Source organism: Prionailurus bengalensis, chromosome E1 (assembly GCF_016509475.1).
Source record: "Prionailurus bengalensis isolate Pbe53 chromosome E1, Fcat_Pben_1.1_paternal_pri, whole genome shotgun sequence".
NCBI lineage: Eukaryota > Metazoa > Chordata > Mammalia > Carnivora > Felidae > Prionailurus > Prionailurus bengalensis.
In genome coordinates, this window is record NC_057347.1 from 14,275,468 (window position 1) to 14,288,287 (window position 12,820).

General features: G+C 40.9%; 1 pseudogene; it reads left to right on the top strand.

The window, feature by feature from the left end:
• The first annotated feature begins 1,056 nt into the window (after positions 1–1,056).
• LOC122486044 lies at positions 1,057–12,099 on the top strand (annotated as a pseudogene).
• The last annotated feature ends 721 nt before the right edge of the window (positions 12,100–12,820 follow it).

The window sequence follows — 12,820 nt, forward strand, 5'->3', positions numbered from 1 at the left end:
ACTCAGCCAGCCAGGCGCCCCTCAAACTAGATTTTTTAAAAAGCTTATGCTTCTTACAAAAGCCACACCTTAAATATAAAGGTACAGAAAGGATGGAAATAAAAGAATGCAAAAACCATGCACTCAGCAACAGCAACAATAACAAAACAAACAATCCAATTTAAAAATAAGCAAAGGCTCGAATAGGCATTTGTCCAGATAAAATATACAAATGGCCAAAAAGCAAACAAAAATATATGCAACGTCATAATCACTAGGGAAAGGCAAATCAAAACCACAATGATATAATACCTCACACCCATTAGGATGGCTACTCTTAAAGAAACTCAAAACAGAAAACAAGTGTTGGCAAGGATGTAGAGAAATTGGAATTCTTGTGTATCATTGGTAAGAATAGAAAATGGTGGAGAGCAGTATGGTGGTTCCTCAAAATATTAAGAATAGAATTACCATGTGATCCAGCAATTCCACTTCTGAGTATATATATCCTGAAGAATTAAAAGCAGGGCCTCAAAGGGATATTTGTACACCCATATTCACAGCAGCATTATTCACAATAGCTGAAAGGTGGAAGCAACCCAAGTGTTCATCAACAGATGAATGGAAAAGCAAAATGTGGTAAAAATGTGGTATGTACACACACACACACACACACACACACACACACACAGGAATATTACTGAACCTTGAAAAGGGATGAAATTCTGGGCTGCCTGGGTGTCTCAGTCGGCTCAGGTCATGATCTTGCAGTTCATGAGTTTGAGCCCCGCATCGGGCTCTGTGCTGACAGCTCAGAGCCTGGAGCCTGCTTCGGATTCTGTGTCTCCTTCTCTCTCTGCCCTTCTCCCCTTCTCCCTCTTTCAAAATAAATGAACATAAAATTTTTTAAAAAGGGAGGAAATTCTGACACATTCTACTACATGAATGAACCTGGAGGACACTATGCTAGGTGAAATCAATCAGTCACAAAAATACAAATAGTGTATGATTCCTCTCATATGAGATACCTAGAATAGTCAAATTCATAGAGCTAGAAGTAGAATGGTTGTTGTCAGGGGCTGGGGGGAGGAAGAAGGGGCAGTACTGGGTAAAAAGTTTCAGTTTATAAGGTAAAAAGAGTTCTCAAGATTGGTTTCACAATAATGTGAATGTACTTAATGTCATTGAATTGTACACTTAAAAATGGTTAAGATGACTCTTCTGGGGATGGTGTCCATAGGCATTGATATGGTCCAGCATATGATAGACCATCGTAGTCTGTCCTACGATAGAGCCTCTAGCAAAGCTAGGCTGTCCTGAATCCCTGGTAACAGAATCGTGTACCTTTATATCAAGAAGTGTGGGACAGCACCAAAATCCACATGTGGTGTGTGGAGTTCATGACTTAGGGGAGTTCATGCTCTGACATGAGCTTATGAGGCTGTCTAAAATGAAGCATACATCAGCAGGGCCTATGGTGGTTCCATGTGTGCTAAGTGTGTTTGTGACAGGATTAAATGTGCTTTCCTTACTGAGAAACGGAAAATCATTGTGAAAGTGTTGAAGGCATAAGCACAGAGTCCGAAAACTAAATTTAAAAATGAAGCTTTTTTAAGAAAAAAAAATTTAAAAATCTTCCTCTGTTAAAAAAAATCGGTTAAGATGAAAACTATAAAACATTGAGAAAGACATTGAAGAAGACATAAACAAATGGAAAGATATGCCATCCTCATGGAATGGAAGAACCAATACTGTTAAAGCACCCATACATCCCAAAACAATCTACAGATTTAATGCAATCCCTATCAAAAAATCAACAACATTTTTCACCAAACCCAAAATTTGTATAGAACCATAAAAGACCCAAAAAAGTCAAAGCAATCTTGAAAAAGAAGAACAATGCTGAAGGTATCACAATCCCAAATTCTAGGATATACTAAAAGGTGTAGTAATCAAAACAGTATGGTACTGGCACAAAATAGACACGTAGATCAATGGAACAGAATAGAGAATCCAGAAATAAATCCATGCATTTATGGTCAATTAATTAATGACAAAGAGGCAAGAATGTACAATGGAAAAAAGAATCTCTTCAACAAATGGTGTTGGGAAAACTGGACAGCTACATGCAAAAGAATAAAACTGGACCACTTTCCTACACCAAACATAAACTAAAAATGACCTAAAGACTTAAATATGAGACATGAAACCATAAAATTCCTAGAAGAAAACATAGGCAGTAATTTCTTTGGCGTTAGCAATAGAAACTTTTTATTTTATTTTTATTTTTTTTTCAACGTTTATTTCTTTTTGGGACAGAGAGAGACAGAGCATGAACGGGGGAGGGGCAGAGAGAGAGGGAGACACAGAATCGGAAACAGGCTCCAGGCTCCGAGCCATCAGCCCAGAGCCTGACGCAGGGCTCGAACTCACGGACCGCGAGATGGTGACCTGGCTGAAGTCGGATGCTTAACGGACTGCGCCACCCAGGCGCCCCAGCAATAGAAACTTTTAAAAAAAATGTTTATTTATTTATTTTGAGAGACAGAGTGAGAGAAAGGGAGCATGAGTGGGGGGCGGGGCAAAGAGGTGAGAGAGAATCCCAAGTAGGTTCCATGCTGTCAGTGCAGAGCCCAGTGCAGGGCTTGATTCCATGAACCATGAGATCAAGACCTGAGCCTAAATCAAGAGTCAGACACTCAATGAATTGAACCCCCCAGGACCCCTAGAAACTTTTTTTTTTTTTAATTTTTTTTTTCAACGTTTATTTATTTTTGGGACAGAGAGAGACAGAGCATGAACGGGGGAGGGGCAGAGAGAGAGGGAGACACAGAATCGGAAACTGGCTCCAGGCTCTGAGCCATCAGCCCAGAGCCTGACGTGGGGCTCGAACTCCCGGACCGCGAGATGGTGACCTGGCTGAAGTCGGACGCTTAACCGACTGCGCCACCCAGGCGCCCCTAGAAACTTTTTTTAAGTGGGCTCCATGCCCAACATGGAGCCCAATGTGGGGCTTGAGCTCATGACCCTGAGATCAAGATCTGAGTTGAGATCAAGAGTCAGATGCTTAACTAACTGAACCACCCAGGCAACCCAGAAACATTTTTCTAAATATGTCTCATAAGGTAAGGATAACAAAAGCAAAATTAAACTATTGGAACTACACCAAAATAGAAAGCTTTTGCACAGCAAAGGAAACCATCAATAAAACAAAAAGGCAACCAACTGAATGAGAGAAGATATTTGTAAATGATATATCCAATAGGAGTTAATATCCAAAATACATAAAAAATTTATACAACTCAACACCAAAAACAAATAATCCAATTTTAAAAATGGGCAGAAGACATGAACAGACCAAAGAAGACATAAAGATAGTCAACAGACACGTGAAAAGATGCTTAGCATCACTGATCATCAGGGAAATGCAAATCAAAACCACAATGAGCTATCACTTCACACCTGTCAGAACGGCTAAAACAAAAACAAAAATAAAAACAAACAAACAAAAAACACTAGAAATAACAAATGTTGGCAAGGATGTGGAGAAAAAGTAACTCTCCTGCACTGTTGGTGGGAATATAAATTGGTGCAGACACTGTGGAAAACAGTACAGAGGTTCCTCAAAAAATTAAAAATAGAATTACCATCTGACCCAGTAATTTCACTACTGTGTATTTACCCAAAGAAAACAGAAACACTAATTCAAAAAGATGTGTGCACCTCTATGTTTATTGCAGTATATGAAAGCAACCCAAGTGTCCATTGATAGATAAATAAGGAATATGTGTGTATGTATACACAACAGAATGTTACTCATCCATAGAAAAGAATGAAATCTTGTCATTTGCAATAACATGGATGGAGCTATAATTATATAATTATTTATTTATAATTATTTCACTTAGCTATAATGCTACATATTATTACCTATAATTCTAAGTGAAACGAATCAGAGAGAGACAAATACTGTTTGGTTTCACTCACATGTGGAAGTTCAGAAACAAAACAAATGAACAAATGAAAAAAGAGACAGAAAACAGACTCTTAAATACAGAGAAACATATTGGTTTCAAACAAGTTGCCAGAGGGGAGGTGGGGGGGGGGTGGTGAGTGAAATAGGTAAATGGGATTTAAGAGTACACTTATCTTGGGGCGCCTGGGTGGCGCAGTCGGTTAAGCGTCCGACTTCAGCCAGGTCACCATCTCGCAGTCCGTGAGTTCGAGCCCCGCGTCGGGCTCTGGGCTGATGGCTCGGAGCCTGGAGCCTGTTTCCATCCTGTGTCTCCCTCTCTCTCTGCCCCTCCCCCGTTCATGCTCTGTCTCTCTCTGTCCCAAAAATAAATTAAAAAAAAAACGTTGAAAAAAAAGGAAAAAAAAAAAGAGTACACTTATCTTGATGAGCGCTGAGAAACGTATAGAATTGTTGAACCATTATATTGTACACCTGAAATGAAAATAACACTGTACGCTAATTATACTTGAGTTTAAAAATATATATATAGGGGTACCCAGGTGGTGCAGTTAGTTAAACGTCGGACTCTTGATCTCGGGTCACGATTTTGGGGTTCGTGAGTTCCAGCACATCAGGCTGTGTGCTGATGGCATGGAGCCTGCTTGGGATTCTGTCTCTCCTTTTCTCTGCCCCTCCCCCACTTGTGCACATGCTCTCTCTCTCTCTCTTTCTCAAAATAAATAAACTTTAAAAAAATTTTTTAAAATGACTATAAGTTACAATATATATATTAAAACTATAAATTACTATATATTAATATATTTTATATATTAATATATATTAATTATATATATTATATTAATTATATTAATATAATATATATTATACCTTATAGTATATAAGCCTATAACTTATATATATATATACTATATATAAGCTATATATAAAGTATATATAATATAATATAATATAATATATATTATACCTTATAGTATATAAGCCTATAGCTTATATGTATACTAGATATATATATACCTCTCAGGCGCCTGGGTGGCTCAGTTGGTTGAGTGTCTGACTCTTAATTTCAGCTCAGGTCATGATCCCAGGGCTGTGGGATCCAGCTCCGCATTGGACTCCATGCTGAGCATGGACCCTGCTTGGGATTTTCTCTTTCTCCCTCTGCCCCTCTTCCCTGCTCAAGCACTCACTCTCTCTCTCTCTCTCTCTCTCTCTCAAATAAAAAATGAAAAAAAATTTAAAAATATGTGTAAGTTAAAAAATAAAGGTGATGAAACAAAGGTAAAAAATGGTTAAGATGGCAAAATCTGTGTTATGTGTATTTTACCACAATAAAAAATAAAAATTTTTTATTTTATTTTTTTAAGTAGGCTACATGCCCAGGGTGGAGCCCAATGCTGGGATCAAACCCATGACCCTAAGATTAATGGTCAGTCGATCAACTGACTGACCCACCCAGGAACCCCAAAATAGAAAATTTTTAAAAGAAGAAAAGCAGGACCACCTGGCTGGCTCAGTTGGTGGAGTATGCCTCTTTTTTTCCTTATAGTATTTATTTATTTTTATTCAAATCAAATAGTAAATAATGTGCTGCTGAGTGTGTGACTCTTTTTTTAAAAATTTTTTTAACGTTTATTTATTTTTGAGACAGAGAGAGACAGAGCATGAACGGGGGAGGGTCAGAAAGAGAGGGAGACAAAGAATCGGAAGCAGGCTCCAGGCTCTGAGCTGTCAGCCCAGAGCCCGATGCGGGGCTCGAACTCACGAACAGCGAGATCGCTCATAACCTGAGCCGAAGTCATACGCTTAACCGACTGAGCCACCCAGGCGCCCCTGAGTGTGTGACTCTTGATGTTGAGGTCTTGAGTTTGAGCCCCACGTTGAGTATGGAAATTACTTAAAAATAAAATCTTTAGAAAGAAGAAAGAAAGAAAGAAAGAAAGAAAGAAAAGAAAAGAGGTAAATAGACCACCAAAAATTAAAAATGGGAGGGGAGCCTGGGTGACTCAGTAGGTTAAGCATCAGACTCTTGATTTAGGCTCAAGTCATGCACAAGCCCCATATCAGGCTCTACGCGGAGTGTGAGCCAGGAGCCTCTTGGCATTCTCTCTCTGTCCCTCCCCTGCTTGTGCTCTCGTGCTCTCTCTCTCTCCCAAAATAAATAAATAAACATTTTATTTTATTTTTAATTTTTTAAAAGTTTATTATTTTGAGAGAGATACAGAGCACAAGCAGGGGAGGGGCAGACAGAGAGGGAGACACAGAATCCAAAGCAGGCTCCAGGCTCAGCACATCAGCACAGAGCCCGGCATGGGGTTCAAACTCACATGACCTGAGTCGAAGTCAGGGGCTTGAGGGACTGAGCCACCCAGGTGCCCCTAAATAAATATTTTACAAAGAGAGAGAGAGAGAAAAAAAATAAAAATGGAAAATGTCTTTAATTGTTATCTATTTTTAACTTGCTAATTGGATCACATAATGAATTTAAATGTTTAAAAAGGAAAGTGAAATTGTGCACTTCAAATAAAAAAAAAAAAAGATACAACATGCAGATGTCAACAAGAACCGTAAAATCTGGTGTAGCTATCTTACTATCAGACAAAGGAGACTTTAAGGCAAAAAACATCACTGGAGATAAAAAGGACGTTTCAAATAATGAAATATTCAAGTATCTGGACAATGTTACAATTCTAAATTTCCATGCTCTTAATAACATAGTCTCAAAATGCAGCAAACAAACATTAATGCACCAAAAAGTGAAAATTGATAAATCTACACTCATAATTGGAAGTTTTAATACCCCTCTCTTAGTAACTAAAGAAGAAGCAAGTGAGAAAATCAGATATAAAAGTTATAAAAGATTTCAAAAACCAATTTAAAAACTTGCTTTCTGGGGCGCCTGGGTGGCTCAGTCGGTTGAGTGTCCGACTTCAGCTCAGGTCATGATCTCACGGTCTGTGAGTTCGAGCCCCGCATCGGGCTCTGTGCTGACAGCTCAGAGCCTGGAGCCTGTTTCAGATTCTGTGTCTCCCCCTCTCTGCCCCATCCCCGCCATGCTCTGTCTCTCAAAAATGAATAAACATTAAAAAATTTAAAAAAAAAACTTGCTTTCTTTAACACATGTAGAATACTCAACAATTGGAGAATACAAATTAGTATATATTAGGCAGATGAAACATTTACCAAATTGAATAAATTGACAATATTTGTATCAACAAATTTTAAAATATTTAAATCATTTAGAGTATTTTCACTGACCACAGTGTAACTAAACTCAAAATGAATAACAGAAGTTTAACGAGGAAATCTCTGTATGCTTAAATAATTTTAAATACACTTCTAAATAATCTATAGGTCAAAGAAGAACTCTCAATGGAAATGAGAAATAATTTCAATTAAATGATAATATAAATATGACATACCAAAGCTTTTGGGATGTAACTGTGCCAACAGAAAGTGTATAGCCTGAGTACATATATTAGAAAGGAAGAAAGACTAAGAATCAATATTTGAAGCAGTCATGTCAAAAAGTATTTTTCTTGGGGCGCCTGGGTGGCTCAGTCGGTTAAGCGGCCGACTTCGGCTCAGGTCACAATCTCACGGTCCGTGAGTTCGAGCCCCGCGTCAGGCTTTGGGCTGATGGCTCAGAGCCTGGAGCCTGCTTCCGATTCTGTGTCTCCCTCTCTCTCTGCCCCTCCCCCGTTCATGCTCTGTCTCTCTCTGTCTCAAAAATAAATAAAAAACATTAAAAAAAAAGTATTTTTCTTTTTTTTTTCCTATTTATTTATTTATGTATTTATTCATTCATTCATTCATTCATTCATACGTTTGTTTATTTAATTTTACAGAGAGAGTGTGTGAACAAGGGAGAGGAGCGGGGGTGGGGGGAGAGACAGAGAGAGACAGAGAGAGACACAGAGAGAGAGAGAATCTTAAGCAGGCTCCATGCTCAGCACAGATCTGGACACAGGGCTCAATCCCCCAACCCTGGGATCATGACTTGAGCCGAAATCAAGAGTCAACTGACTGAGCCACCCAGGTGCCCCAAGAAGTATTTAAAAAAAAATTTTTTTTTAACGTTTATTTATTTTTGAGACAGACAGAGACAGAGCATGAATGGGGGAGGGGCAGAGAGAGAGGGAGACACAGAATCTGAAACAGGCTCCAGGCTCTGAGCCATCAGCCCAGAGCCCGACGCGGGGCTCGAACTCACAGACCACGAGATCGTGACCTGAGCTGAAGTCGGACGCTTAACCGACTGAGCCACCCAGGCGCCCCAAGAAGTATTTTTAAATGACAGATTAAACCCACAGAAAACGGGGGGGGGGGGGGGGGGAGGGGGGGTGCCTGGGTGGCTCAGTTGCTTAAGCATCCAACTTCAGCTCAGGTCATGATCTCACAGTTTATGGGTTGGAGCCCCGTGTCCAGCTCTGTGCTGAAAGCTCAGAGCCTGGAGCCTGTCTCAGATTCTGTGTTGCCCTCTCTCTCTCTCTGCCCCTCCCCTGTTCGCACTGTCTCTGTCTCAAAAATAAATAAATATTAAAAAAAAATTTAAACCCACAGAAAACAGAAGAAACAATTATTAAGAGCAGAACTTAAGGCAGAAGGCAAACATACAACAGAGAATATTAATAATGACAAATGTTAGTGTTTTGAAAGGACTAATTGCTAAACCCTTGGTACAACTGATCAAGAAAGAGAAGAGAAAATGTTTATTTATTTTATTGTTTTGAAGTTTTACTTATTTTGAGAGAGAAAGTGTGTGTGAGCAAGGGAAGGGCAGAGAGAGAGGGAGAGAGAGAGTCCTGAGCAGGCTCCAACGTGGGGCTCGATCCCACAAACTGTGAGATCATGACCTGAGCCGAAATCAAGAATCAGACACTTAACCGACTGAGCCACCCAGGTGCCCCAAGAAGAGAAACTGTTTAAATAGCGATTATCGGGAATTTAAAAAATGCACGTCACTATAGAGTTGACAAATATTTTTTAAATGATATTACAAACAACTTTATTCCAGTAATTTCTACATTTCGTTGAAATGAGCAGATTGTGAGAAAAAAATAAGACTTACAAAATGGACACAAGAAGAAATGGAAAATTTTTTTTTTTTTTAAATTTTTTTTTCAACGTTTATTTATTTTTGGGACAGAGAGAGACAGAGCATGAACGGGGGAGGGGCAGAGAGAGAGGGAGACACAGAATCGGAAACAGGCTCCAGGCTCTGAGCCATCAGCCCAGAGCCCGACGCGGGGCTCGAACTCACGGAGTGCGAGATCGTGACCTGGCTGAAGTCGGACGCTTAACCGACTGCGCCACCCAGGCGCCCCAGAAATGGAAAATTTTTAATTCTACACTTATGACTTAAAAAACATTCCCATAAGTCACTCCAGGCCCAGATGGCTTTATCATTGAATTCTACCAACATCTTTGAGGAAGAAACAATGCTGATTTTACACTAACTTCATCTCCTGGGCCTTAGTTTCCTCGTCCGTAATAGGCAGGTGTTGAACCAGCCAACCTCAGAAGTGTCTTCCAGTGTGAGTCCTTACTCACTCTCTTGATGCTCCCTCTGGCAGGCCCTGGTCAAGAGGGAAGTTGAGGATGTCTGGCTTTGATGAGAAAAGATTTCAGAATTCTGAGGTTTAGGACTCCCTGACCACCACTAGATGGGTGGGAGTCAACTGGACTCTGTTCTCCATGCTCTACAACATGCTATTGATGTGGCTATCTGAACTGAGATGGGTTCTCCTCCAGTGGTCCCAACATCCACTCCCCTGCCCTTTACTCCCAGGGGACTAATTTTTATTTTAATTATCTTGCCTGTTTTAATCATCTTGTTGGAAATCATGCTAAATATTCTACATCCTTCTTCCTAAGTATAGGTTAACAAGCATGCATTATTTAGTTTTTTCTTCAGAATATAGGGTCATAGAGATGAATATCAGTTATTATGTAATCTCAAAGAGGCAATTAAGGAAATTAAAGTACATGTAGTTATTTGCTTCTATACCAACTAAATCTTTCCAATATTCCATAGTTTTTGAATTCTTGTCTCCCTTAAAAAATCCCCCTATATTTCAGGCTGTTCGCAGTCTACTTAGGTATCATAAGTGCGTTTTCTTAGCAGCTACAATCTCTTTTTCTTTTTAAAATATCTTTAATGTGTATTTATTTTTGAGAGAGAGAGAGAGAGAGAAAGAAAGAGCATGATCATGGGAGAAGGAAAGAAAGAGGGAGATACAGAATCCAAAGTAGGCTTCAGGCTCTGAGCTGTCAGCACAGAGCCCAATGCTGGGCTCAAAACTGACAAATTGTTGAGATCATGACCCTTAACAGAAGTCAGACCCTCAACCGACTGAGCCACCCAGGCGCCCCTACGATCCCTTTTTCTAATGTACTGCTTCTATTTTTTTGTGAGGTAATTAAAGAGATTATCAGACATAATAGGATTGTACGTAAACTGGGAGAAAATAAACCCCAGTGAAGGTAAAATGGGAAAGCTTCCCTGAGATATTAACCTTGCACTGACTCTTCCCCTTCGTTCAAGCAGGTAATAGGTCTTGTGCTACTGGTCTCAGGAATCGTTCGTGGCTTCTATTGAAGAAATAGGGATTGAGAAGGGATGGATTTCTTCTGACAAGGGTTTCTTAGGACCTGGGGCCCTTGAACTTGGGTGGGAAAAAATTACATCTTTATTTTCACTAATGTGCATCTGAAATGTAGTATTTCCTTCAATTATGTATGCAGGCAACAAACCACTGTTGTGCTAACGGTACCTGCGCATTTGTCATCAGCCGAAATCAACAATTTTCATGTCCTATTTATGGTTGCTGCAATATGTTCAAATATCGTCTATGTTTGTCACTGCTTCAAAAGTATAAAGTTATTATATCCATCACTAGATCTTGGTATTTAATGTACTTTTAAAAAAATCCATACCTTATTATGTCAGAGGCCTGGTTTTAAAATATTTTGATAATCCTACATCCGTGTTTCCCCCCAGGCTAATGAAAGGAAAGAAAGAAAGAGCAGAGGGCTGAGAGTCTGTGATACCTCTGGGAGGGTGTGGCTGCTCCCTGCACCGGGAGACAGAGTCCCATGTCGCCCTGTTGGGAATGGAAACAGGTGACAGAACTGCTGTGACCTGTGGGGACCACTGCTTGCAAGCCCAATGTATGCCCCAACAAAAAATCCTCCCCAAACAGTATATAATTCATGGGACCCTCCCCCAAAAAAACACCTAACTAAGCTCTCTTTCTTATACAACTGAGTTTGAGGGCTGAAGTTTGTGGCAATTACAAAGGCTCCTCTAGTGACTGAAAAGCAAGGCCTCAATTACAGAACTTCTGTCCATTGGAGACAGAAACAACGTGGAAAAGTTTAAATACCTGTGTTCAGATTGTAAGATCTAGCCCAGACTTGCTGTATATATTGCAGTATTAAGTGAAAAAAACTCCCTTTTGTATTACAGTCATGTGTATGACCATTAAATAATTTTTTTAAGTCTAATTGCTCAGGGGCCTTTGATGGAATTCCTGAATAATAGCTATGTTTCAGATGGGGGCTGAAGTGTGGCAGTCTGTGTGCGTGTCAGGGCTGTGAGAGGTCATGTGTAGTCCCGGCCTCTCCGTTTACTGCCTCACAGGTCAGGAGACCAAATTGGGACCCCAGACATCTTCGCACTGAGTCAGTCTCCACTACCTCCATTAGATTCTACACTGGCAGCCTCCTGTGCCAACTCAGCTCCTCTGTCTCACCTCCCATTTCTCCATTTCATAGACGAACTCTCAACCCATGAGCTGAAGGAAGGAGCAAGCCACAAGCTTCTTCCTCCTCCTTTCTACCTTGTCCATAAATTATCTTCCCAAAATAGAAGACCCCTTTGACGGTGAGGAGGAGGACTAGCCCTGCTCCCCTTCAACTCTTGCAGAGAGCTTGCTTCCCCACCCCTGCTTCTCCTTGGGCCTCTCTTACCCTCAATGTACCCCAGCCCCTGTGGGGAAAGCGGGTAGGGTCTGAGAGACAGGTACAGGTAGTGCCCGATTTTTTATTATTCTCTGCACCCTGACCTTTCCTCTTTACAGCTGGGCCTCATGTGGGAAGAGCCTCAGGTCTCAGCTTGCCAGATTATGCAATGGACCAGCTGATAGGTGAGGCAGGCTCCTTCCACCCCCAGATCGTGTCAGCCTCATTAGCAGTTTCAAAAGCAACATCTTCTAAGAGTTGAGTGTCTTGGCCTTGGATGGAGCTGGGACAGGACTAAGTTAAGTGGCTGCATGTCCTCCTCCCTCACCTTTATGCCTCGGCAAGCCACAGGGAGACAAGATAATGGAAAGACAGGAGGCCTGGCTTCTACTCTAATATCTGCCATTAAATCATTCCCAGCCCATCCAGGTCTCTTCCCCAACCTACCCTTAGTTTTTCTTTAAGACAAGTGGGTTAAACTAGATGAACTTTAAGTTCTTTTCCACTTCTTAGTGATCCTGGCACATTATCAACATCCCAAAAGACAATGTTCTCCATCTCTTAGGCAAACGATAGGCTCCCTGGGAATGAGGCGCCCACCCCAAGTCACACAATCAGGAGGCAAGTGGGGGGGGGGGTTGGAACTTGCCTATTTAGAATTCCTAATCCATTCAACTGCGTTAGTCAAGGAAAAACCTCACCTCAGGAGCTCTGCCCCTCTTCCAAAGGCTCAGTGGTCTTTGAATTAGGAAACATGGCAGAGGGAGAACCGTCAAGGCCCAGGAGACCCCAAGGCCTGCTGCTGAGTTCAGAGGCCATGAGGAAGGGAGTGGAAGACGACCATCACTGGAGATTCAAAAGGAAGCTTGATGACCCAGCCGGATGTGAGACTGGTGAATGGAA